This window comes from Solanum dulcamara, chromosome 7, assembly GCF_947179165.1.
Source record: "Solanum dulcamara chromosome 7, daSolDulc1.2, whole genome shotgun sequence".
NCBI classification, from domain to species: Eukaryota; Viridiplantae; Streptophyta; class Magnoliopsida; order Solanales; family Solanaceae; genus Solanum; species Solanum dulcamara.
This window is the reverse complement of record NC_077243.1, coordinates 43,551,859-43,575,659: the sequence shown is the minus strand read 5'-3', so window position 1 is coordinate 43,575,659 and position 23,801 is coordinate 43,551,859.

Sequence of the window (23,801 nt, the reverse complement as noted above, 5' to 3'; positions counted from 1 at the left end):
ATTTGGAATCCATTCTTTCTTAGATGGATAACACGAGTTTTTCGGTGGACATGCTCGCAATATCAACATGTTCTACTATAGTTTTGGCGGATGGTTCCAAAGCCAGAGGTGGGTTAGCCGTTCCCCAGTAGGGTCCGTCCTTAGTTTAGAGTATGTCATGAAGTTTCTTGAGTGGGATGGGAATGACCCCATATCATCCCCTAAGGATCAGAATATGAGCTGGGAGTTTGTTAGGGGGTTGTCTTTGCTGCTCTGTTTAGCGTCGGAGCATTTGATAGTAGCTTGGTCTACCTTTCCCAAATTGTTAGCCATGTGAGGGTAGTGGAATAGGTATTCTTTGAGGCATACAGAGGTAGTGGTAAGAGGCCATGCCATCAGCACAGTGGTGACATCATCTCACTTTAGGGTGCGTATCAGTTCAACGAGGATTATCTTCTTTTTTGACCCATCAGGCCTATGTCAATAACATCTCAGGTTCTAGGAGGTTTTGAGATAGGTCATGGAGCTTACAGCGGACATAGTTCAGGTCAGACTTCTTAGGGTGGGCACGTTGGATCTTCAGGCTTTGGAGTATATTCTATCCCATCTGGGCCCTTTCAGCGGGATGTTATTGGTGATCATTTTAATGAGGGTGGTGAGGAAGTTCACTTTGTTGGAGAACGTCACAAGACCCCGATATAGTCTTCTAGGGGAAGGGATAATTATGGCAGCCAACTCTATCAGGATGGTTCTAGTGAAGGCTAGTGCTTGAGGGGATCAGATTCACTCCCTTCTTATTGCAGTCGGATTATTGCAAGGCATTCAGCTTTAGGGTGTTATGGCTGTGGTTCACTGAACCACTGGTCTCGGGAGTGCCCCAAGTGAGATCTGATATTTCAGATATTTTAGACTCTTCATACTCACCAGACTAGAGTTGTTAGACTTTTTATCTATAGAGTGCTTGGCCATCGATCTAGATTTCATCCTCGGTATGGGACCTATTATATCACCCTAATTTTTTTTTATGGTTTTTCTAAAGGATTGCCAGGTGATCCACATTATCTTGAAGTTCTATGTAAGCTATTGATTGGGATGTCTTCCATAACAAAGTTACTTGAGTATACGTCGAGCTTAGGTAGCAAGGATTACATAGGTTCTTAAAGTAAGATGAGATTACAAACCTACAGAAGAGGGAAAAAGAGGAGTAGCACCTACTAGGGGTGGACCCCATGCTGCCATATGGCAGCTTTGGATTGGGTGCATGGATAAAGTGGCGCCCTATGGGATAGACACGTGTCACCCCTAGGGGATGTCACGTGTCACCCCTAGGGGATGCCACATGTCACACTTTAAGGAAGCATATATATATATACATGTTAAGATGACTAAGTAGTCATTTTTCAGCCTTACACTTTGAAAGACTTGAGAGAAAAATCAAGCGAAAGGAGAAAGAGAGCTACGAGTTTGGCCAATTGAGGTAATCCCTCTGATTTGGTTCCCTTAATTAATTGTCTAAGTTATTCTTTGGTTAAGTAGCGGTGTTTAACAGCAAGGAGGTTCTTGTTCTTGGTAGCAAACCTGTTTTTGGATATGACTGCCGTTAGTAATATTAATATAACTCCTTGTGTAAAGCTTCATTTTAAGTGATTCAAGATTTTGGAAAGATATTTCATAGGTATATAACTTTCATTTAGGCTTGGAAACCTATATTTTCTTTTAGCTGCTCAAAAAAGGGTGATGAAGTATAGGGGAGGTGCTGCCCAGATTTTGTTTTGGAAATCCTACATAGACAGCTGTTGGTATTTTAGGCATATCTTTTTGTAAAGAATTGATGTAGGGGTGATTCAAAATTTTATTCAACCCTAAGACACATGTCTATAACTTTAATTAAGGCCACAAAACCTACTTCCCCCATTTACCCCTTCGAAATTGAGCAACACTATAGGACAGTAGGCTGTCCAGAATGTCAGTTTGAATAGTTTGGGCTAATTTTTATTAATTTCATATTTAGTTTCGATATGATGAGACTCTTAAACTTAAGTAGATATTTTATTGTGTATTTAAGGTGTACATGTGCTTATACAAGCTAAGAGAAACTATTTGACGAAGTGGATTTTGATTGGTCTATGGTGGAGAGGAATTGACCTCCTCGAGTTGTGGTAGAACCTGTTGTATGCTAAAATGCCAAGGTTTGTGTATAAAATTGAACTTAAAATATTTGATTTTCTGAAATTTGAAGTATTTTGATGGGTTGTTTCCTTTCTCCTTGTTTTGTATTTTGGTATGACTATTATCTCAAGTATTGCAAAACTTTTGCTAAACCGCTCACTTGTACGAATTGCTTGATCATTTTTGCATTCTTGATGGGACTTTGTCCTTCTTGTTATGGGTGACTTATCATCGATATTGGCATGACTCTCGATTCAGATCTTTCCCATCTTGACTTTGGATTTACATTTCATCTTGACGATGGGGTTTCGTCCATTCTCGAGTACGAGTGGAAAGCCACTTTCAACATAGTTCTTGAGTCTCTTGATATTGGGTGATGACCCTTCTTGATATGGGCTTCGGTCCTTCTTGATTTTGGGGCTTTGGTCCGTCTTGATATTGATTGTTCTTAGTGTGAAGGCATGACGTACCTATTGGGTGAAATTGATTATTTGACAACTCTTTTGAATTGAATTATAAGTTTCTTGATACTTGAGCCTTTGAATATTGATATTGATTTTTAAACTCTTCAAGGTTTATATTTGATACTTTGATATACTTGTTCACTTGGGCTTTCTTTTACCTTATTGAGACACCTGCGACGAACAAGGGAATTGAAGAGTTTAATGGTTCCAAGCCTAAAGTTTTTACACCACTAAGCTTTATGCTTAGCGATAGTTGTTTTCTATCATAGGTAATGTGCGGGACGAGGTATGAAGATGGCCATTTGGAGTAGAGTTTTTGGAGCCCTTGTGAAGACCACATCTGCATATGCATCTAGTTTTATAAATATTTTGGGGGACTTGTACATGATACATGTGGCACTTATGTATGAAATTTTGAAGGCTTGTGAAAACAAAACTGTATGCTTGTAACTTGAACAGGGTGACTAGTTTTGCTATTTTGGAGTGTGCTTTTAACTCAAGTCATGCCAGTACTGTGTTTATATGTTGGCTTGTCATTTTGCACAAAGGAGGATAATAGTTTTGTAATAACTGCTGGTTCGAGTTTTGTGTATTTTAAGGACCCGCAATGGTGTTGACTATTTTTGATTTTAAAAAAAAACTACCTTTTGTTTCGTAAGTGGCATCCTCCAAAAGGGTGTGCTACACCCATGCCCAGTTTACTTAACCAGGTAAGTATCATGGTTTTATGTCCCCTCTAGGTAGAGATAGTGCTTAGAGGGTTGTTGGTGATGCTTCAGGTGTTCAGACCGAGGTTGGTCACGATCCATTCCATGCTTTCACAAGTCAGTCTGAGGCCGATGATCCAGGTATCGGTGATATTCGATTGATTTCCTTATTTTGGTTTATATTGTTCATTTGGTATGATTTTGGGGTTTTCATACCCATACGTGTCTATTTGGCTTGTTAGTTACCTCTTGATTGTTATGGATGCCTTATTTGGATTTATGTATGTGTTTTAGCTCTGTAGGTGATTTATTTTAGTAGTGGATCAGCTAGGTCAATTTCTTTTTTTGAGAAGTAGCGGTTGAGCAACTCCCCATGCCTTGCCTAGGTAATATTATTTCGAGTTATGGCCGGTCTAGTTAGCCTTCCCTTTTGTCTCCCCAACCCTTGATTTTTCTATAGTTTTCTATGGTGCCAATCCTTGTTAGATAGGTGGCTAGACCAACTTTGTTAGTTCTAGGAGTTGTGGTACTGGTGGATTTGGTTGGATTAGAAGGTTTCTTTAGTTGCAGGTTGTTCCATTGGGTTAGTGGTTGGATGGGTCTTTATACCATTGTGCTTACCTAGCTTTTCTTTGATTAGTAAAACCCCCTCTGCCATTTTGGGTTTTCTTAGCTTAGACGATTGTCCCCATTGCTTTGCATCATTGGTTCGTAGTTGAAGGGTTGGTTGTTGAGGTAGTATGTGAATGGAGGTATATCATGTTTGGAGTTGTGGTAGCTTCTGCACATTGATTCCTCACTATGCCTTATTGGTATTTTCAGTCCTTAGGTGGCAAAGCTGAGGTTTGCTCTCTTTTGCATACCTAGTTCGCTGCTTTATGGAATTCTTAGTTCTTGAGTTTATTGGTCTCTGTGAGAAGTGTGACTGTTGGAGTTGTGAGAAAGGTTATGTAGCCTTCTATGGTATTATGGTTATCCTAGTTGGCCATCTCTTTCCTTCCATCTTGGTCTTATTCTCAGTTGTGTTGCGGTACTCCATTCATTCAATCTTTTTAAATCCTAGTTGTTGAGAGTTTTGTTGCCTATTTTTGTCTAGTTGGGATTTGGAAAATGTGGTCTCCCATCATGCCTTGTTTCTCTTGTGGTTGTTCCTTTGCGGTTGGGAAATTAAGGTAGCTTAGAAGGTTCATCTACGGGATGAGGTCAGAGTAATTTGTGAAATCCGTAATTCTGAATTTGTTTAGGATGTGAGGTATGTCTATGTCGTACTCGATAGCTTGCAGTGCTGTTAGTGGGGGTTGGTTCTGTTATATCCCATACTTCTATACCTTGAGACATGTTCGTAAGCTTCTTGAAAATTGCCATGTGATCCCTATTATCTATCATGTTACTAAATAACTCTAAGGAAGGGAGGATGTGATGCCCCGTGATAGTGAAGGTTGGAAATAGAGTTATAAGTATTTGAAAGGAGTTGGAGGCTAACTAAGAAATCATGGGACTCGACTTACTTGCGTAAGCTATCAACTTGGATGCTTTACGTACTTAAGCTATTGGAGTACGTGTTGAGCTTACGTAGCAAGGAATACATAAGCTCTTAAAATAAGACGAGATTACAAACCCACGAAAATGAAGCAAGCAGGTGGCAAGTAGGTGACAAGTAGGTGACCCACCTACTTGGGCTAAGTAGGTGACCCACCTACTTAGGGTGGACCCCATGCTGCCACGCGGCAGCGTATGATTGGTTGTATGGCATGAGGTGGCACCATAGGGGGATGCCATGTGTTACCCTTGGGGGATGCCACGTGTCCCCTTTTAAGGACACATATATATACATGTGTATTGCTGATCAGCATCATTTTCAGCATCTTTGCCTTAGAAAAAGTTGAGAAAAAAGCTAGAGAGCAAGAATAAGGGAGATACGGCTAGGGTTCTTCCAAGGTAAGTTTCCTAATTTCTTTCCATGAATTAATTATTTAAGGTATCCTACGATGATATGACGTGTTTAACAACATAAAATTTATCGTTAGGGAAAAGAGGAGGTTTTTGTTCTTGTTAACAAACCCATTTTTGAATGATACTGCTGTTAGTAAAACGAGTATAACTCCTTGTGTAAGGCTTTATTTCAAGTGATTCAAGATGTTTTGGAAATCTATTTCATAGGGATATAACTTTTATTTAGACTATAAAACCCAGTTTTTCTTTTCTCTGCTCGAAAAAGGGTTGTGAACCATGGGGGAGCTGTTGCCTAGATTTTGTTTTAGAAATTCTACAAGGACTGCTGTTGGTATTTTGGGCATATCGTTTTGTACAAAATTGATGTAGGGGTGATTCTAAATTGTATGCAACCCTAAGACACATTTATATAACTTTCATTAAGGACACAAATCCTGTTTCCCTCAATTACCCCTTTGAAACTAAGAGAAAATACAAGACAGTAGGCTGTCCAGAATTCACGTTTTGATAATTTTGGCGAGTTTGACGAGTTTAGGTTAAGGTAAGGTTTTACTTTCAATTTGGAGTTTATGGTGTGGTTATGAAGTGTATTATACATTGTTTAAGTGGCTGGAAATAGGTAAATTCTATAAATATGCTTGATGTTCGAAACAAACCAAATTGGAGTTGCTATAGTTAAATTGTAGTCGAAGCAAGATGTTGTGCTTATGGTGTGTGGCTGAAGGTGCATAGTGATGTGTTGAAGGGCCTAAAAGTTTTCTAAAATAGGTGGGGAAGCTTCTGGTTGAAGCCACACGACCCTCCGCTTTGTACGGTTAAAGGTTTATGAACTAGAAACTAAAAACCCTATTTTGATATCATAGCTTTGAGCGAGTCGCTTGGAGTTTGTATTATGTAATGTTGAAGTGAATTGCTTGTATATACTCTACAGGTTGTTGTTGTTGGTTCACTGTAGTGATTAGGAATATAATTGGAAATTCAGATAGGGCACTTTATAGGAGAGGTGCTGCCCAATTTTCGTTAATGTCTTAACTAATTAAAGAACTAGTCGAGGAGACGAATAAGGAAATAGGTTCCATGAATGCTAAGGTGCAACTGAGGGCACTGAAAAGTTAAGGTTGTTGATACTCGCATTTCTTCCATGTTAAATAGGTTTGGAGGATGACGACGTGGACGTGATTAAGAGAAGTCCATATGAGGTATGTGAAGCATTCTTTTGGCATGTTTTTGGCATAAGTATGTAAAGCTATTCTTCTCTTTTTTTGGCATGTCTTAGACGTAAGTAATAAATGATATGTATATGAGCTTGGGGTAATTCCATTCATAAATTCCAAGCATGATCCATAAGTTTCATTGACTTCGTGATATTAGAACTCCTGTAGTAATTGAGTTGTTGCCTTTTAGGGCTTCTATATGACGAAAGGTTATGTGTAAATCCTGTCTCTTCTTCCCTTTGGAATGTCTTAAATGTAAGTGAATTGAGGTATGATATGAGTGTAAAGGCAGTTCCAGTTGTAAGTCCTGAGTATAACTTGTGACTCGAGTTCACTCCTAAATGCTAAGGGTCTTGAAGTAGTTAAACTATGACCCTCGAGCCTTCTATAGGCTGAATAGTGATTGGGGGTGTAAATTCCTAAATCTGGGGTTTCTTAGGCATATTTATGACAATGGTTGGGGGATGTCTGATGTTTTACCAAGTCTTACATGCACGTATATGCATTGTTGTGTGATATGTGGATCGGGCCATCATTCCTCGGCATTATTATATGATATGCATATATATGGATCGGGCCATCGTTACTTGGCACTAATATATGAGATACGGATCGGGCCATCATACCTTGGTATTATCATATGATATATGGATTGGGCCGTCGTTCTTTGACATTATTACACGATATGTGGATCGGGCCGTCGTTCCTCGACATGTGCTTGCTATATACATGGATAGGGCTGTACGTTCCATAGCGCTAATAGCATATATATGCCTATCATGATAGATGATGTATTTGTAATACTGAGTCCCCGAGCGGGCCAGATACGGTATGTGATACTGGTAGACAGGAATTTATTTTATGAGGTGCAGGTACAGTACCCTACTAAATGCTATACTTGATTTCCTACATCCCTGTTTTAGTTGTTATCTCAGTTATGTTATGCTTATATAATCAGTACATATGTTGTACTGACCCTCCTTTCTTCGGGGGGCTGCATTTCATGTCCGTAGGTACAGACGTTCATTTCAGAGATCCACCAGCTCAGGATTTCCGCTCACCTATGATTGGAGGTGCTCCACTATTCCGAAGCCTAGTTTTTATACTAGTCCTCCGGTGTATATATGTATTTATTTATTCAGGGGTACGACGGGGGCTATATCCCGCCATATGTTATCGTACTATTCTTATAGGTCTGTAGACATGTATGTGTGGGTTGTTCATAAGTTTATTTCGGCTGTGCCTATATGGCACATTGTAAATGTTTTTACGTTATGGCAGCCTTGTCGGCTTGCATTTTCTTCCATGATACGATATGAATGAAGGAGGCTACATGAACATGAAAAAGTTTTAACCCATTGGGGTTTTGGGGGGTTTTATCACATTGCCCATAGTTCAATTTGGTTATATTTGAAAGTTACGTATACGGGGGTCGAGGTCGGACCCTAGTCCCAGCTCACGGGGTTGGATCATGATAGGCTCCCTTGGACCATTACTGATTCGTTTTCCACATTTGTACGTTGCCTACCAGCTTGGTTTCCTTGAACTAGGATAGTTGGCTCAAATTTGAGGTGGCAGAGCCATTCGTTGGCATCTAGTGCTGGTGTTTCGGAAGTTTCTATGGTAGGAGTAAATCAACAGAGTTAGACTCAATTCGGTCTTGTCATTTGTAGGATAATCTTCCCTTGGAGTTGAGTATGTAGTTTCAGAAGATTGTGTTTTCCTCTTGAATTATGGGTTTTGAAGTTGAAATTGGAAGTTTTGGCTTTGCCTTGGATTGCCTCCTTGTTTTTGTTATTTTCATCCCCTGTTGTTTAGATAGAGTATTTAACTCCATCGAAGTTGGTATTGCGTGGTTCGGTAAGAAAGTTTCAGATGTGTTAGTAGTATTCAAGATAACTAAGGACCGACATAACTCCCTTGATGGTTAGAAGAAAATGGATTTGGAGCATAAGATAAGTATTTTGAATTATGAGTTGAGTTGCATCTGCCATGGTCCAGTGTTTCTCATTTTGGTAGTTTTGGTGCGGTTTTGGTTTTCCTCAGATGAATCTGGTATCTTCGGTCAAGTTCGGGCTAGTTGAGCGAGAGTTGGAGTCCAAAGGTAAATTGGAAGAGTTTTTTTTGATTTTGAAGTGAATTTGAGGATTTTCCTCTCAGCCTGAGTTCTATGGTGGGATTTTTCAACCCAAGAAGGTGTCCTAGAGTCTAGCAAAGCGTTCGGGCCCGGTACCCTCATCTTTTTGTTCCTCTAGGCTATAACTATACTTTTACTTTTGTAAATGAAAATTCTTTTAGTAGTAGATGTTGTAATGACCCTCAAGATAATTTTTTTCATTCTATGGTCTTATCAGCGTTTAGATCTTTCCTAAAGAGATCCTAAATCATTTGTGACTTACTGGAATTGACACTTTGGTCGCCTGGTTGTTCGTTTGAGTTTTATGCTTGTTTCCCTGTTTTAAAGCTTTTATAATTTGAAAAGTTGACTTCGGCCATAACTTCAGGTAAACGACCTCAGAATAGAATTCTATGGTTCTATCAGCTCCAGAATAAACAAATTAGGCTAGTAGCATGTTCGGCATGAATATCTAGACAATCGGTACAAGCTTAGGACCATTTGGAGCTTTTTCCTTTAAAATTTGACCTATGGTTGACTTGGGTCATCATTCTTAAAAACGCGCTTGGATGAAAATTCCATCAGTGCTGTTAGTTCTAAAAATGTTGAATTTGGTTTATAAGTATACTTCGTTTACTTCTCAGGCTTTCAGTCTAATCTCGAGGCCCATTGTAGAATTCGACTAAAAAATGACATTGGGAGTGGGACCCATATTCACTCGTAACGACCTTGTATAGAAATTTTGGCTTTTCCATCGAGTTTGGAATGTTGAATTTGGTTGGGTAGCATATCTTGCTTGTGTATACAGGGTTCCGAATGAATGCCGAGCACTTCATCATAGATTTTGGAATTTTACAAATTAGGTGTTGCAGCAAGTGCTGGTGCGAAGTTTAAAAACCCATTTTTGGTCTCTTTCACCAACTTCAAAACCTATAACTTTGGTTCTAGAGCTCCAAAGTCGGTGGTTGAAAAGGAAAACTTGTGAGATTTTTTGAGTAGAACACATTGTTCAGCTCTAAAACTAGTTTGGAGTATTCGATTGAGGTAAAATCTTCATTTTCGTTGCTGCACTGGGTATTTTTGAAGTGAATTTTTGAAGAACTTTTGAAATTTATTTCTTGGTTTATATAAACCCAATTTTGGCGATTCAAGGGTCTAAATTCAAGGAATTTTTTTGAAGAATCCATTGCTATGCTCGGAATCATGAGAGAAGATGTCTTATGAGGTAAACTTACAAAATTGTCTGTTGTCTTTTGACATTTTTGAGATAGAGGTGTGTTGAATTTTAAGGTCTTGTTTTTTGATAATAGGCCCATTTTTTGCGATTCAAGAGCCTATTTTGTGGGGTTTTCCATGAGGATCGTCGTGGTGTGATTTATTTTGGTGGTGGGAGCTTAGTTTTTGGTAAACTTCTTGATTTAGTTACTGCCCTGTTCTTGTTCTTAGCTTAGAAATTGGGTTTTTCATTACATGCACATTTATAACCTTTCCTGTGCCCCAAATTATGTATTATTTAGTTATATGAGTTTGGGGTGTTGCCTAGGACCTATTTTTGGGGACAATATCAAAATTTTGGACGCAGTTCCCACATTTTCCTTTTTGGAACTCGAAATTGGTCAATCTCCGAAAATTAAAATTTTAGTATCAAAGCATCCATATTGATGAGGTGATTAATATTTTTTAGCTTGGCAATGATTGGAGGTGATTTTGAGGTTGAGAACTTCATCTTAATGGATTTAGAGCGCCAGTGTTTGGCTTCGAGGTAGGCTATGGTCTCCCCTGTTTATTGAGTTTTGTTAGATATTATTTAGTATATATTATATGTGATTTAGGTTGGTATTTTCCGGGTTTAGGTCCCCCCTCCTTTCTATTCCATTTCCTTGACTCCGGTTAAACCTTAGACTAGCGTAGTCTCTTGAGATCCTCATTTTGGGTTTGTGGTTTCACTTGCATTATGGTTGGGTGAGATTATATTTATTAGGATCAGTATTGATGGACTTAAACTAGGATTGAGCCTTAGATGCTTTAGTTTGTGTTTGTGTTCTAGTGCTTGTATAGCTAGGGGTAGCTTCTGGTAGGGGCTTGAGATGGCTGGTGTGACTTAGTGCTAGTGCCAGATACCACTTTGATTGTATTAGCCGTAAGATTAGCTTAGCTGTGCTCATTGGGAGTTGAGATGGAATATTTTGGGGGTAAGGCATCGATCCATGTCTTGATTATTCGTTGTTGTTCAGCGGTAGGCTTAGGATGCCTCTATATCTATTAACTATTGATTGGGCTAGAGTATGTGCTCGAGGAGAGATTGAATCTCAGGTTAGTCTCTTCTTTCCCTGACTGTGTGGTTTAGCTCAATGTTACTGTTTGTATTGTATGTTTATTGTTTAGATGCTGGTGATGACATGCTTACATTGATTGAGCATATTCACTCATTTTGTGGTACGATCCTGGTATTTCATTGGATTTTCACTACTATTTTTGAGAGGACATTCTCACACTTTTCTACTTTTAAATTGATTTTTAATAGGAGTCGTACCACCTGGACTACTTTGATAAAATAATTTGAGAGATATGAGGCGTGGAGGACGTTCTCTATTTTATACTGACAGTTCAGAGGCATCGAGGATGTGCTCCATTTCTATTGATATCCGGCACGACATCACCCTTTTTATACTATGGCTGCATTTGGGATGCCTTGAGTTTGTACTTGATTATCAGGTGTGACATCATTCTTTTCTACATCAGCTTGGCCACTTACTCCCCGAAACTACTATAGGGATACTATATATCTATGTAAGACCTGATTCAGGCCCAGGAAGTGTATACAGACTTCTCGCATCGCCTATGGGCCCCTCTAGTCAGTGCACCATAGAACTGGAAGAGGGTGTCACATGGGTCCCACCTGGTAGTACAAGGGCTGGGGTAGGTCTATACACTTATTGTCATTGTTGATTGCTGAGAACCACCGATGATGTTACTGGTTTTTACTACAAACTTGCATTCATTAGCATCGCCTATCACTAGTATACTTATTTGCTATTTGGTCCCCCGGTTTATGGGGCTCAGGGTATATTTTTCATTGTTTGTATCTTATGGACGTCCGATCGATTATTATTTGATTATATTTGTTCTTATCTCTTGTCGTACTTATAGTGGGTTTTGCAGGGTGTGTTTGTCTGAGTTGTTGTTGTTGAGGTCTTCCTATTAGCATCAGATGGTTTGGTTCTTATTTGGTATGTGGTTAGCTATGATAGAAAGTGCTCCCATTCTTGATTAGTCGGCTCCTTCAATGCTCCTTTCCACAATAGGTTGTGGCTTGCATGGGGAGGTGCGTTCTTTGAATCTGTCTTCACACTGATAAAAAGGACTCTACTAGACTTGGCTTGATATACACCCTAGGTATCTCAAACTCTGGACTCTAATACCAAGTTTGTCATGCCCCGAGCCTACACCTTAGATGTGATCAGCACTCGAAAACCATTGCTTGTCCTAAACATACCCTTGGCCTGGATAACTCACTTAGTGAAAGACTCAATTCATAAAAATAAAAGCTCAAGTGGGCATTTATAAAACATTCTCATCAATATTTAAATACTAAATTAAAGTATTCAGATCAAAATATAACTCAACATCATAACTCGAATTATGAAATAATAGTTTAAAACAAACTCTGAAAGACTCATAATGACTGCATTCCACTCAGTTCATGAATCCTCTACTAACTACTAAGAAGGAGTCGAGACAAGCCCATGACTACCTCAAATAACTAATAATAATAAAGAAAACTTATAAAGAAGGAGATCCTCTGAATGAAAAGAGGTCTCACCAAAAGTTCAGAAAGATAGATCCTCAACAGTGCGCCTGTTGATAATATCTAACACCTGTATCTGTATCATAAAATAATAAAGGTCAAATAACATCAGTACATGAAACTAAAATCTTAAAAATAGTTCATCTCAACAAAGCATGGAATATAATGAGATACAATGCTTTAAAAGACATGAAATAATAAATGTGACACAATGTATAAAATATAATACTTTTACTTTTTGGGGAGTTTCTCTTATTGACAACCATCACTTATGAGATAGTGATGATACAACGAAGCACTGTCATTGCCACAACCATCCAGTACTTTGCCATGGTAAGGGATGCCACATCTCTAGATCCATATAAAAGTCCTCTTTTAGGAATATGAGGAGTCGTCCGAATGAACGATACGCCCTATCCTATGTTTGGTACGTAGTTTATAGGGATTGAGTTATCTAAAATCTTGCCCAAGGCACTTCTCAAGAATACTCCAAATACTTATTTTTCTCATATACATCAAGCGAGAGAAATACTCTAAATACATCTCATCTAGTGTCATTGGAATTTTATATCAATTTACATCAACATTTCTTATCTCATCTCTTCTCTTAAATATAGGTAACATATCATCTCAATAATGCATTTAAAACATACATCAACTTCTCAAAATATGATATTTAAAATGTATTCATATTCTTTAAAATAAACATCAAAAGTCTCCTTCAAACTCAACATCATGCTCAATTAAACAATGACAATAATCCTTGTTTTAACATCAACAATGCATAATTTTTTTAATGCAAAGCTCAACTAGAGTTCATGTGAATGAAAATATGAATCCATAACCTAAAATATTAATTCATCAAGTATAATATAATATACCTACTAGAATTCAATAAGGAAGTAAGTAGATACATCAAGAATTCACTTTTATCGAAAGTGGAACTCAAACTCATGGCATAACTTAACTGTAGAAATATATGGAGAACGAGGATGAACTTCACCCAATGTTCGGATAGCCTTACATACCTGGAATGACAACTATCTAGTCAAAATTCAAAGACTTCGCTCAATAACCTTAAACCCTAGCTCTTTTCTTTTTCTCTAATTCTTGCTCTCAAAAGTTCTAACTGTTAATGATAGAAACCCCTGTGGGTACATATAAAGGATAATTTTAGTCCCAAAATGGGTTGTTTAAGTTTGGAAAAGGTGGTAAAAGACCAAACTAAACCTCATTAAAATTAACTCCAGACTATCTATGGGCGTAAGGTCCCGGGTGTTTTGAAAGTTGGAATGTGTTATAATAAGGTAAAATAGGGGAAAAATGGCTTTGGAGGATTTTTTGGACTCGTATTTCGAAAGATGAATTTTTCAAGAATTTCCCTAAAATAGTGAGGTCCTCAACCTAGGCGCGTCAGCCCTCTATTCCCTGATAGTGCGTATTTGCCCGAGCACAAGTCAAGGTCAAATCAGGAACAAATTGAGTGTGAGAATGACTTGACTTCAGAATTCCAACGGGTGCTCCTCTGCGTCACCCCACTGCTCCTTGACAAGTCAAAATTTTGTGAAAATTTCTTGTTTTAAGTAAGGGTATCTTGGGCAATTCCCTGAACATATATAGTCAAACTTGGATGTATTTTGGGGATACTTTCCACTCTTTTGGCTACAAAAAAACCCTAGATTTCATTCTCTCTCCTTCTCAAATCATCTCCTACAAGATTCCTCTCAACTAAAGGGTTTCAAGGCACCTCATTGAAGATCAAACATCAAGATCTCTTCACGCTTCTCAATACCTCTCAATCTCTCTTCAAGATTTACTCTAAGGTATGTGGGTCTTCACCCATAGATTCTTCCACCCATGGAGTCCAAAACCCTTTTCAATCAAACCTCTTGATTTCAAGTAAGATTTACTGATGTGTCATTCTAATTTCTACTTAATAACATGAATCATGATGAATCTAATGATTATTGGTCTACTTTGATACAAAATAATTTCAAATGTATGGATTGATCGTTTGTAAGTATTTTCTGTACTTAGCTCCTTGAAGGTTCTTGAAATTCATGGGGTATTGTTTAAATCATGATTTTCATCGATAAATTTCATAGTATTTATGCATAATTTCATTTACATACATGTTTAAAAATTGAAGTGACTTGTACACACCTAGTTTTACTCTATTTTCACTAAAGCATGACTTGAAGGTTATGGGCTCCAATTAAATGTTTATGAAAGGTAATAACTATGATTACGGGAGTCTTTGAAATAAAAGAATGAATGTTGGTGGAACGTTTTCTCACCTAATCTAATGTATTCTTTATGCCATAAGGAAAATTATTGCATATTTGAATCACTAAAGGTTTTAAGGAGCTATTCTACTGAATAATGATTTGATGTCTCAAACTATAAGTACGTTTATGTTACTATGATATACTATTCTGTGGGATTTGACTTAACACCAAATGGGGCTTGAGGTGGGGTTTGGTAAGGGAATCCTAGTTGCAACCTCTTGTTTCATTAAGTATGTGCCACTATAGGAGCCTTTGTAGGCTAGGCTAGCAGATCCACATATGAACATCTAATGTTAGTGAAATGAATGTTGATGGAGTTCTACCTTGGCAAGTAGTATCACCTTCTAATGGAGGGGGTTACATTGGATTCCATGTTATAAATCACATGGTCTTATGGTCGGTTATTGTCACCTTTCCACATATGTATGATTTAATTTCTATCAACTTGATTACTCATGCATGCACTAATTTATGTACTTTACCATATAAATGTCCTAAATATTTTATATTATATTACATACCTACATACTTAGTACAATCAAATTACTAATTCATACTCTTTTGTCTACATGTTATCACCACGTAGGGATCGGTGCTCCTCTTCGTGGCTAGTTGGAATTTCTTGAAGAAATGAGTTCCCATGTTTCGGGAAAAATACCCCTTTTTCCTATGTAGCTTATGCTATGTTGAGACCTTTAAACATCTATTATGGTACTTCATTGTACCTTTTTTTGAGGGTGAGCTAGGGATATGTCTTAGCCCCCAACAAGTCAATGATTAGAGGTATTGTTGGACATACGTATGATGATCCTTGACTAGTATGGTGCTTATTAATGATGCTCTCCCTATAGTCCATATTTTCCCTTGTTTCTTCTTGTTATTGATTTTCATTACCTTTGAAAGGATAAATAAATACTAAGAGGCTTGTTTGAGGTATCTTCAGGTTTCTCATTCGCTATGTCACGTCTAGGCCGAAGGTTTAGGTCAGGACAAAATTTCTATTAGAGCCAGAGGTTTTTAATGGTCCTCAAAGTCCATAGGGTCTTATTCATGGTTGTGAAGCGTACCATAACTATGAATACGAGACTATGAGGCAGCTAGGAAACTTTCCCCTTATTATGATTCATGTCATGCCGTAGAGTTGTTCTAAGACTTTCTCTATCTAATGAATTATTTTGTGTTCGCTACATAATGCCTCCAAGAAGAGTACCTCCACCTAGAGAAATGGATGTTGACAAAGACCAAGATTCTCTGGTTTTTGAGGCTCCACACAACAAGAGAGTTATATATGAAGAGTTCTAAAATGTCATCTCCTTGTTGGCCCAAGCCCCATGGACAACCAAACTAATCAAGGTGTTGCTCCTTCTCCGCCTCAAGTGCCTACCCTGGCTACTAGGATTTGGGACTTCTAGAGGAAGAATCCTTCTGAATTTGATGGTTCAAAGGTGGATGAGAACCCAATGGAGTTTATTGAGGAAGTCTATCGGATTGTGGAAATTATAGGAGCACCACAAAATAAAAAGGAAGAGCTAGTACCCTATAAAATCAAGGGTATAGTAAGATTTTAGTTTGAAAAATAGGTGGTTGAGAGGGGTGAAGGTATGGGACCCATAGAATGGGAAGATTTCAAGGGTGCCTTCTTAAATCACTTATTTCCTTTTAAGCTTAAATCAGACAAAGATTTCAAGGGTGCCTTCTTAAATCACTTATATGTGATTTAGGTTGGTATTTTCCGGGTTTAGGTCCCCCCTCCTTTCTATTCCATTTCCTTGACTCCGGTTAAACCTTAGACTAGCGTAGTCTCTTGAGATCCTCATTTTGGGTTTGTGGTTTCACTTGCATTATGGTTGGGTGAGATTATATTTATTAGGATCAGTATTGATGGACTTAAACTAGGATTGAGCCTTAGATGCTTTAGTTTGTGTTTGTGTTCTAGTGCTTGTATAGCTAGGGGTAGCTTCTGGTAGGGGCTTGAGATGGCTGGTGTGACTTAGTGCTAGTGCCAGATACCACTTTGATTGTATTAGCCGTAAGATTAGCTTAGCTGTGCTCATTGGGAGTTGAGATGGAATATTTTGGGGGTAAGGCATCGATCCATGTCTTGATTATTCGTTGTTGTTTAGCGGTAGGCTTAGGATGCCTCTATATCTATTAACTATTGATTGGGCTAGAGTATGTGCTCGAGGAGAGATTGAATCTCAGGTTAGTCTCTTCTTTCCCTGACTGTGTGGTTTAGCTCAATGTTACTGTTTGTATTGTATGTTTATTGTTTAGATGCTGGTGATGACATGCTTACATTGATTGAGCATATTCACTCATTTTGTGGTACGATCCTGGTATTTCATTGGATTTTCACTACTATTTTTGAGAGGACATTCTCACACTTTTCTACTTTTAAATTGATTTTTAATAGGAGTCGTACCACCTGGACTACTTTGATAAAATAATTTGAGAGATATGAGGCGTGGAGGACGTTCTCTATTTTATACTGACAGTTCAGAGGCATCGAGGATGTGCTCCATTTCTATTGATATCCGGCACGACATCACCCTTTTTATACTATGGCTGCATTTGGGATGCCTTGAGTTTGTACTTGATTATCAGGTGTGACATCATTCTTTTCTACATCAGCTTGGCCACTTACTCCCCGAAACTACTATAGGGATACTATATATCTATGTAAGACCTGATTCAGGCCCAGGAAGTGTATACAGACTTTTCGCATCGCCTATGGGCCCCTCTAGTCAGTGCACCATAGAACTGGAAGAGGGTGTCACATGGGTCCCACCTGGTAGTACAAGGGCTGGGGTAGGTCTATACACTTATTGTCATTGTTGATTGCTGAGAACCACCGATGATGTTACTGGTTTTTACTACAAACTTGCATTCATTAGCATCGCCTATCACTAGTATACTTATTTGCTATTTGGTCCCCCGGTTTATGGGGCTCAGGGTATATTTTTCATTGTTTGTATCTTATGGACGTCCGATCGATTATTATTTGATTATATTTGTTCTTATCTCTTGTCGTACTTATAGTGGGTTTTGCAGGGTGTGTTTGTCTGAGTTGTTGTTGTTGAGGTCTTCCTATTAGCATCAGATGGTTTGGTTCTTATTTGGTATGTGGTTAGCTATGATAGAAAGTGCTCCCATTCTTGATTAGTCGGCTCCTTCAATGCTCCTTTCCACAATAGGTTGTGGCTTGCATGGGGAGGTGCGTTCTTTGAATCTGTCTTCACACTGATAAAAAGGACTCTACTAGACTTGGCTTGATATACACCCTAGGTATCTCAAACTCTGGACTCTAATACCAAGTTTGTCATGCCCCGAGCCTACACCTTAGATGTGATCAGCACTCGAAAACCATTGCTTGTCCTAAACATACCCTTGGCCTGGATAACTCACTTAGTGAAAGACTCAATTCATAAAAATAAAAGCTCAAGTGGGCATTTATAAAACATTCTCATCAATATTTAAATACTAAATTAAAGTATTCAGATCAAAATATAACTCAACATCATAACTCGAATTATGAAATAATAGTTTAAAACAAACTCTGAAAGACTCATAATGACTGCATTCCACTCAGTTCATGAATCCTCTACTAACTACTAAGAAGGAGTCGAGACAAGCCCATGACTACCTCAAATAACTAATAATAATAAAGAAAACTTATAAAGAAGGAGATCCTCTGAATGAAAAGAGGTCTCACCAAAAGTTCAGAAAGATAGATCCTCAACAGTGCGCCTGTTGATAATATCTAACACCTGTATCTGTATCATAAAATAATAAAGGTCAAATAACATCAGTACATGAAACTAAAATCTTAAAAATAGATCATCTCAACAAAGCATGGAATATAATGAGATACAATGCTTTAAAAGACATGAAATAATAAATGTGACACAATGTATAAAATATAATACTTTTACTTTTTGGGGAGTTTCTCTTATTGACAACCATCACTTATGAGATAGTGATGATACAACGAAGCACTGTCATTGCCACAACCATCCAGTACTTTGCCATGGTAAGGGATGCCACATCTCTAGATCCATATAAAAGTCCTCTTTTAGGAATATGAGGAGTCGTCCGAATGAACGATACGCCCTATCCTATGTTTGGTACGTAGTTTATAGGGATTGAGTTATCTAAAATCTTGCCCAAGGCACTTCTCAAGAATACTCCAAATACTTATTTTTCTCATATACATCAAGCGAGAGAAATACTCTAAATACATCTCATCTAGTGTCATTGGAATTTTATATCAATTTACATCAACATTTCTTATCTCATCTCTTCTCTTAAATATAGGTAACATATCATCTCAATAATGCATTTAAAACATACATCAACTTCTCAAAATATGATATTTAAAATGTATTCATATTCTTTAAAATAAACATCAAAAGTCTCCTTCAAACTCAACATCATGCTCAATTAAACAATGACAATAATCCTTGTTTTAACATCAACAATGCATAATTTTTTTAATGCAAAGCTCAACTAGAGTTCATGTGAATGAAAATATGAATCCATAACCTAAAATATTAATTCATCAAGTATAATATAATATACCTACTAGAATTCAATAAGGAAGTAAGTAGATACATCAAGAATTCACTTTTATCGAAAGTGGAACTCAAACTCATGGCATAACTTAACTGTAGAAATATATGGAGAACGAGGATGAACTTCACCCAATGTTCGGATAGCCTTACATACCTGGAATGACAACTATCTAGTCAAAATTCAAAGACTTCGCTCAATAACCTTAAACCCTAGCTCTTTTCTTTTTCTCTAATTCTTGCTCTCAAAAGTTCTAACTGTTAATGATAGAAACCCCTGTGGGTACATATAAAGGATAATTTTAGTCCCAAAATGGGTTGTTTAAGTTTGGAAAAGGTGGTAAAAGACCAAACTAAACCTCATTAAAATTAACTCCAGACTATCTATGGGCGTAAGGTCCCGGGTGTTTTGAAAGTTGGAATGTGTTATAATAAGGTAAAATAGGGGAAAAATGGCTTTGGAGGATTTTTTGGACTCGTATTTCGAAAGATGAATTTTTCAAGAATTTCCCTAAAATAGTGAGGTCCTCAACCTAGGCGCGTCAGCCCTCTATTCCCTGATAGTGCGTATTTGCCCGAGCACAAGTCAAGGTCAAATCAGGAACAAATTGAGTGTGAGAATGACTTGACTTCAGAATTCCAACGGGTGCTCCTCTGCGTCACCCCACTGCTCCTTGACAAGTCAAAATTTTGTGAAAATTTCTTGTTTTAAGTAAGGGTATCTTGGGCAATTCCCTGAACATATATAGTCAAACTTGGATGTATTTTGGGGATACTTTCCACTCTTTTGGCTACAAAAAAACCCTAGATTTCATTCTCTCTCCTTCTCAAATCATCTCCTACAAGATTCCTCTCAACTAAAGGGTTTCAAGGCACCTCATTGAAGATCAAACATCAAGATCTCTTCACGCTTCTCAATACCTCTCAATCTCTCTTCAAGATTTACTCTAAGGTATGTGGGTCTTCACCCATAGGTTCTTCCACCCATGGAGTCCAAAACCCTTTTCAATCAAACCTCTTGATTTCAAGTAAGATTTACTGATGTGTCATTCTAATTTCTACTTAATAACATGAATCATGATGAATCTAATGATTATTGGTCTACTTTGATACAAAATAATTTCAAATGTATGGATTGATCGTTTGTAAGTATTTTCTGTACTTAGCTCCTTGAAGGTTCTTGAAATTCATGGGGTATTGTTTAAATCATGATTTTCATCGATAAATTTCATAGTATTTATGCATAATTTCATTTACATACATGTTTAAAAATTGAAGTGACTTGTACACACCTAGTTTTACTCTATTTTCACTAAAGCATGACTTGAAGGTTATGGGCTCCAATTAAATGTTTATGAAAGGTAATAACTATGATTACGGGAGTCTTTGAAATAAAAGAATGAATGTTGGTGGAATGTTTTCTCACCTAATCTAATGTATTCTTTATGCCATAAGGAAAATTATTGCATATTTGAATCACTAAAGGTTTTAAGGAGCTATTCTACTGAATAATGATTTGATGTCTCAAACTATAAGTACGTTTATGTTACTATGATATACTATTCTGTGGGATTTGACTTAACACCAAATGGGGCTTGAGGTGGGGTTTGGTAAGGGAATCCTAGTTGCAACCTCTTGTTTCATTAAGTATGTGCCACTATAGGAGCCTTTGTAGGCTAGGCTAGCAGATCCACATATGAACATCTAATGTTAGTGAAATGAATGTTGATGGAGTTCTACCTTGGCAAGTAGTATCACCTTCTAATGGAGGGGGTTACATTGGATTCCATGTTATAAATCACATGGTCTTATGGTCGGTTATTGTCACCTTTCCACATATGTATGATTTAATTTCTATCAACTTGATTACTCATGCATACACTAATTTATGTACTTTACCATATAAATGTCCTAAATATTTTATATTATATTACATACCTACATACTTAGTACAATCAAATTACTAATTCATACTCTTTTGTCTACATGTTATCACCACGTAGGGATCGGTGCTCCTCTTCGTGGCTAGTTGGAATTTCTTGAAGAAATGAGTTCCCATGTTTCGGGAAAAATACCCCTTTTTCCTATGTAGCTTATGCTATGTTGAGACCTTTAAACATCTATTATGGTACTTCATTGTACCTTTTTTTGAGGGTGAGCTAGGGATATGTCTTAGCCCCCAACAAGTCAATGATTAGAGGTATTGTTGGACATACGTATGATGATCCTTGACTAGTATGGTGCTTATTAATGATGCTCTCCCTATAGTCCATATTTTCCCTTGTTTCTTCTTGTTATTGATTTTCATTACCTTTGAAAGGATAAATAAATACTAAGAGGCTTGTTTGAGGTATCTTCAGGTTTCTCATTCGCTATGTCACGTCTAGGCCGAAGGTTTAGGTCAGGACAAAATTTCTATTAGAGCCAGAGGTTTTTAATGGTCCTCAAAGTCCATAGGGTCTTATTCATGGTTGTGAAGCGTACCATAACTATGAATACGAGACTATGAGGCAGCTAGGAAACTTTCCCCTTATTATGATTCATGTCATGCCGTAGAGTTGTTCTAAGACTTTCTCTATCTAATGAATTATTTTGTGTTCGCTACATAATGCCTCCAAGAAGAGTACCTCCACCTAGAGAAATGGATGTTGACAAAGACCAAGATTCTCTGGTTTTTGAGGCTCCACACAACAAGAGAGTTATATATGAAGAGTTCTAAAATGTCATCTCCTTGTTGGCCCAAGCCCCATGGACAACCAAACTAATCAAGGTGTTGCTCCTTCTCCGCCTCAAGTGCCTACCCTGGCTACTAGGATTTGGGACTTCTAGAGGAAGAATCCTTCTGAATTTGATGGTTCAAAGGTGGATGAGAACCCAATGGAGTTTATTGAGGAAGTCTATCGGATTGTGGAAATTATAGGAGCACCACAAAATAAAAAGGAAGAGCTAGTACCCTATAAAATCAAGGGTATAGTAAGATTTTAGTTTGAAAAATAGGTGGTTGAGAGGGGTGAAGGTATGGGACCCATAGAATGGGAAGATTTCAAGGGTGCCTTCTTAAATCACTTATTTCCTTTTAAGCTTAAATCAGACAAAGATTCAAGAGTTCATCAATCTTCATCAAGGGAGAATGAGTGTGAGGGATATGCCCTCGACTTTACCAAATTATCTAAGTATGTTCCTTTCATGGCTTTTGACTTGAGGGCAAGAATAGCAAATTCATCTCTAGTATTTCTAGTTTTGTTTCCAAAGAATGCAAGATGGCCATGTTGGTCAAGTGGATGGACATATCCGCACTCATGACATAGGTGGAACAAATTGAAGATGAGAAATTGAGGGAGAAATCAAGAGAGTTCAAAAAGTCTATGGTTGATGGTAGAGGGTTCACTCAGCAAAAGTATGGTTATAGTGGTGGTGGAAAGGGCCAAGGTGGGTAAATATTCATGTGGCAAGGTCTCATAAATGGCCCTCCTCCAAGGTTCAACAAAGACAAAGGTACCAATCTTATGGTTCCAAGGGAGAATGCGGGTTCTCAAGCTTCCTCGCTTGCAAAAAATGTGGGAGGACTCATAAAAGAGAATGCTTAACTGGTTCCAATGCATGCTTCAAATATAGTAAGCTGGGTCACCAAGCCAAAGATTGTAGAAGTAGTGGTGGTAGGCCTCAAGGTCAAGTTAATCAAGGTGGAAAAGCTCAAGGGAGTGAACAATGCACCAATCGATACTATGCTTTACATGGGAGACAAGAAGTTGAGAAAGCACCCGATGTCATCACCAATATGTTAAAGGTTTTTGACTTTGATGTGTACGCATCATAAGATTTGGGTTCCATTTTTTTGTTTGTAACTCCATTTCTTGCTAAAGGGTTTGATGTTTTCCCTAAAATATTAGTAGAACCTTTTTTGGTATCCACCCCTGTTGGTGAGTCGATTGTTGCTAGAAAAGTCTACAAGGGCTGTCCTGTGTCTATCTTGCACAAAGTTGTTCTTTGTGATCTTATTGAACTTTACATGGTATATTTTGATGTTGTACTCAAGATGCATTGGTTGCATGCGTCTTATGCTTCTATAGATTGTAGGACTCGTAGAGTCAGGTTTCAATTCCTAAGTGAGCCTATTCTCGAATGGAAGGGCCATGATTCTGTAGTTAAAGGTAGGTTCATTTCTTATCCTAAGGCTCAAAAGTTGATTTCTAAGGGTTGTATTTATCATATTGGGAGGTTTAGGGATGTAACTCCAAAAATCCTTCTCTTGAGTTGGTCTCCATTGTTAATGAGTTTTCTGATGTGTTTACAGAAGACCTTCTCGGTGTCCCTCCCATAAGAAGAGTTTATTTTTGTATTAATCTTCTCTGTGATACCCAAACCATCTCTATTCCTACCTACTGAATGGACCTGACGAAATTAAAGGAGTTAAAAGAGAAATTAAAGAACTTATTGGAGAAGGGATAAGACCAAGTATTTCACTATAGGGTGCTCCCATGTTGATTGTAAGAAAGAAGGATGGGTCACTTTGGATGTGCATATACTACCACCAG